Source organism: Adelges cooleyi, unplaced genomic scaffold (assembly GCF_023614345.1).
Source record: "Adelges cooleyi isolate 19-005CV unplaced genomic scaffold, UGA_ACOO_1.1 ACOO_flye_CR_arks_rails_tigmint_CR_PRNA_30, whole genome shotgun sequence".
NCBI classification, from domain to species: domain Eukaryota; kingdom Metazoa; phylum Arthropoda; class Insecta; order Hemiptera; family Adelgidae; genus Adelges; species Adelges cooleyi.
The window spans coordinates 24,118,028-24,123,491 of NW_026095971.1; the positions used below are offsets into that span (position 1 = coordinate 24,118,028).

The 5,464-nt window shown below is 26.5% G+C and overlaps 1 long non-coding RNA gene across 1 annotated transcript; it reads right to left on the reverse strand.

Annotated features, from left to right (window-relative positions):
* Window positions 1–3,743: 3,743 nt before the first annotated feature.
* Window positions 3,744–4,301, reverse strand: LOC126837972 (uncharacterized). Its single transcript, XR_007685656.1, has 3 exons — window positions 4,090–4,301; window positions 3,975–4,001; window positions 3,744–3,794 (listed from the first exon to the last, which is right to left on the reverse strand). It is a non-coding gene; the product is annotated as an uncharacterized LOC126837972 (long non-coding RNA).
* Window positions 4,302–5,464: the final 1,163 nt, after the last annotated feature.

Below are 5,464 nucleotides of genomic sequence, written 5' to 3' on the forward strand. Positions count from 1 at the left end.
AACTATAATTATGGAGTGACTTGAGTAAATAAACTAATATTTTTAACATTAAATGTTACTAATAAAAATGATTATACAAGTTATTATTCGAAACAAAAAATTATGATATTAAAATTTAACATCCTTATTGCAATCGCGTACGTTACACATCTTGAAAATATAATTGTTTTGTTATATTTTATATTTATATATGTATTTTTTTTAGCCTTTATATATTTATAATATGAGTTCTTTTTGGGTCATATAAAAACAATTGGCGGGCTGCATGCGGCCCGTGGGCCGCAGGTTGAGTATAGCTATGTTAAATGCTAATATTTTATTTCTTCGAAGATTCCAAGTAGAAAGCAATATTTTCTTCATCTAAAAAAAAAATTGTCTACATACTTATGGAATTAAAAACATATGTTTCCATTTGAAAAAACGAGTTTCGTAGTTCTATAACGTATAAGAGTTGAAGATAAAAAAATTCTAAATATTGAAAAATGTAGTAAAATATGTACCTAAAAGTTTAGAAAAAAAAAAATTCTCAAAATATTCATGTTTTCCGAGAAAATGACTGTCTTACGTTAGTTGGATCACCCTGTATAAGCAAAGATTAGAGTTTATACAATTTTCATTAAACTAAAAATACATAACAACAATATTGTATTGATTAAATTTAATGGTGAATAATATATTGTGCGTTAAACAACAACTAAAAGGGTCTAAAGAAAAATTATAATGATTATAATAGTAAGTACGACATGATTAAGATCTGGACTCTTCCGATAGTAGCTGTTATCTAGAAGTTGTCAAACGGACAGAGCCCGCGCGCGCCAAGTTGGAATTCAAATACTGTTTCGAACAGCAAAGGTAAATTACTTTTATTTATACGAAAAGAGAGAAATTACTATAATTTCAGAAGTAATCTAAAAAGGGACAAGTTTTAGCATTTTTTCAATAGGGACTGTATTTGACCACCATGTACTTGAAGGGGGTTAGTTATCTAAATGAACGTTGCTTACTCCTATCGGCTCAGAACTCAATAAATTCTACTCGCTTCCAAATCGTGATAAAATTAAGCAGCTCATTTGAATTTAGTATATGAGTAAGGTATAAAAAAGTACGGTTAGTTGTTACAATTTTTATATTTTTCCTAAATTATTTTCTGAATGAATGTTCGTAAGTGAACATTTTAAATAACAAAAAATAATATTTTAGTTACAAATAACAAAATATGTTTTTACAAATATAAATTTCAAACTACCCGCATTGAACTACTTTTTATTTGTGTCAAAAATTTAAAAAAATAGACAAACATGAAAAAAGTACAGCTTACCAATTTTAGGTGGGAAAACTTAAAACAAAATATGTTTGCGTACTAGTTCGCAGATTGGATGTGTACAACAAGAACTTTTTCATGTTTCTTTTAGGTTTTGAAAAAAAGACAGTTCCTCTCTTTAAAGTACTACACCGAATCGGGAGCTGTTATTACCGTTTTACTTCTAAATCAAAAGGAAAATAAAATTTTACAAAACAAAGTTTGTTTATATTTTTTTGTTTACTTCACTACATGTAACCATTGTAAATATCAATTGCAAAGAAAATTATTTTTTTGAAAATTAAAAAATACCAAAAGAAATTCCTAACTGTGCTTAACTCTTCTTTAAGCTATGATGAAAACATTATAGGTTTTTGTGGTCAATTCTATGAAAAAAAAATACTTTTGACAATTTAAAAAATGACCATTGATTTGCGTTGCACATTGACATTAAAAATTGGTGGAAATTTTTTTGGAGTCTACTGGTCATCAGAATCCTAAGAGTTGTATATTTATATACAGGGTGATTCAATTCATTAATGACAAAACCATATTGTACACCCACATGTATAAATGATTTTAAGTGTTATACAGTGAGGTTTTTGTATAATTTGTTTCTAAAGTGACGCCAAGTTCAAAAATGAATAATAATTTACTAAAAACTGATCCGTGTCGCGGGACACGCGTTTGGAACGAAGTCCCTTTCATATGCAGGATTTGTACAGGATTTGTTATGAAAACTATGTGGTGCGGTTGGCGTGATTGGTTGCCAGAAGTGAGGGGTACCGGGTTCTCAAATCCGGGCTCCCCTCCCAACACTTTTTGCATTTTTTTAAAACTTTTTTTTCAACTTTTATGGTAATTTATATTGCAAGAAGTCTAAAAACTTATAAAATATTTATATTGTATGACTATAGAATATTATATTTATATAATATTCTACACTGTTTTATTTAGTCACTCGACATTATAATTCTATTTAGGTTATGTTACCTTTAACATAATCACCATTAATATGAATTATATATAAATGAACCTGTCACCCAAAATTTGCACATTAATTTAGTAAAGGTAGAAATATAAGGAAAGTATTTGGAAGCAGAAATAAGAAGATGCAATACATCAGATAAAAAAATATAACTTTACAAATTCAGTAATATTTATTTTATTGGTAGACATGACATAAAACAGAAAAAAACGTATAATATTATGTACTTACAAAAACGTTTATTATGTGGAATATGTTATTGGAAAAATCCACCAACGGTTCTTTTTCCGTCAGCTTAAGTTTGTGTATACCATTTTACAACTTAAGATTTCATAATAAATATAGGGATAATAATAAGATAAATTATAATACATCATGGAATGAAAATGGAACTTGTGGACGTCCAAGTCGTAACTGTTCCTCGAGGAATTGTAGTGATTCGTTTATGTTAGATAAGCTTACTTCGGACCATGCGTTACCAATTTTTCTGTAATATCTTTTGGTATTATTTGTATCCGTTAAGATACATTTTAGGTCAATTGAGTCAATCTCAACTTGTTTGATGTATGACTCGGGAAATTGTGTACTCAAGTATAATCCTAGCAAACGACACTTCGGTAATAAAGAGGCTTCATCATCTACATGCTGCCCAGATTCTTAAAAATTTGAAAACTTTTTATTTTAATTTGCTTATGTTAGTTTACTAGTTATTACATTGCTTTACAGTGCAGGACACAACTATTTAATTTGTCAATACGAAGTCATAAAAAAAAAATAATACAATAAAAATGGTGTCCGTACTGTACAGCCATGATATTTGTATTACTTGAAAGTACGTGTAAGTAGATATAATTAAATTGGATAATTGCTTATAATTAAAACAGTTGTATCCTTGTATATATATTAATAACGTTCAAAAACCATACAACTTCGTAATAATATTTACCTAATACACGACGTCTGATTAGGTTCCTTAAAGCTGGAACAACATGTTGTCTTCTATCGTCTCCAAGTTGTTTCAATGATATAGATTCTACGAAAATAATTATTAAATGATAGTGTTGCAAAGAAATAATAAAACTATAAAAACTTTTACATTTCATTTTAAAGAAAATGAAAAAAATATCAACTCTAAAACACGATTTTAAAACCATTTAAGACTATAAATAAATCGTAGTTACCTCCATAAATTATTTTAGTTCGTTCTAATTCTGTAACAAATACATCAAACATTAAATTATTATGCAGTTAATAAAACCTGAGGTTAGTTAGACTATTGTAAATTATTATTGAATAAATGTTCATTCATGTCTTATAGCGATATTTAATTAAACAGATTAAATTATATTTCGAATGATTCTTAGAATCTTGAACTTAAGACATTAAGATATAAATCGACTTTTTCTTAAAAACTACAAAAATATGTAACTATTTATTTTTTAATTTTAGATTTACCTAATAGCCTTTCTATGTCTTGTCGCATAATTTGGAAGAAAAAATTGGCTTCTAAAATTAAAAACAAAATACATTTTAATGTACCTACATATTATTTATGATTGAATCCGATATGTCATATTGGTATTGGTCAATAGGTACATATGATTATTTATCAATCATATGAAGTATTTATAAATAATAAATATGCAATAAGTATGATAAATATGAAATATAAAATGGGGTTTTTACTTTGCAATATTGGAAGTAATGGAAGTTCTGAAAGTAAAATAAAAATTATATGTGTATAAATAATATCAAACAACTGTGTGGAAGCGCTTCTATAAAAAACAATGAAAATTATTACGTGGTATTGTGCGCATAATTTCCGGATGGTCTGAAATGAATAACACATTAATAATGATATTGCATATACTTTTTTATGCAATTATAAACAGAAAGACGAATGTCAAGTTAGGAAAAACATGTGTACTAAAAACTCAGAAGAAATATGCGGAAATATATGGAATATATTTAAGAATATTAAATATTTAATACGATGAGAATTTCTTTGGAGAATTCAATAGGAACGAAATATTAGAAATGTTTTCATAAGATTCAACAATGACTATTACCCGGTACAGCTATCAAAAAATTAAGTTTTCCTGAAATTACACAAATTTATTAATGATATTGATTTGCATTTGTTATAATAAGTAATTACATTATATAATTATACATTAGAAGACGATGATCAAAATAGAAAAAACTATAATTTATACTAGAGAATCCTTGTGAAATGCAATAACTGAGTTGATTTAGTATAGACAATGAGAATAAAACATTTTAATCAGACGAGGTTGAAAGAGCTATCATATTTTTTTATAGTATTTTTTTCAATAAGCTTAGTGAAAAATATAAGAATTATAACACATCAATTGCATAACGATAAACTTGAGATGCATTTTTACTATTTTCAAATATTTTTTTCTACTCTTATCTTGATATTTTTTATTATTATTATAATTATGATTACCAAAATGCCTGTATTCGAATTCTTCTACATTATCAACCATTGTCTCAATTACATGCTCCAATGCATCTAGAATAAACAAATGAAGATTATAGCTATACTAAAATATTAAAATTAAGTCATATAAGGTACCATAAAAATGTTTAGAATAATATTAAACCCGGCTTTGAGCAGTAGCCATTTAATTTCTCCCTCGATTAGATTATTAGAAATCGCTAATTTATATATTATATTTTATTGCTCTATACACTGTTCTAAATATCTAATGCACTTTTCTTAACTATTGATAAAACTATAATTTTAAATTTTTTAATAACTTAACATTCAGGTACTTGTAACACAACTTCTACATATATATTAGTATATTATTTTAAATATATCTTACTTGTTTCTGTACCATTTGTACCTTCTACAGTTAAATCATTTGCAATTGCCATGGCTTCAGCTGTGATACATAATCAAAAAATGATGTATAAAAACAGTGGATTTTGAAAACTTCAAAAAAGATTTGTTTGTAAAATAAAAATGTAACTGACTTATAGCGAAAATATATCGCATACATTTTCTCTCTGTAAAAATTAAAATATTAAAATATTTTCAAATTTAATCTACCTTTAACTGATAACTGTGAAAATAAAGTAATTACCATTTGCCAAAACACCCACGAAGAAAATAGGTATTAATGAACAGAAGAGTTTCATTTTTATCT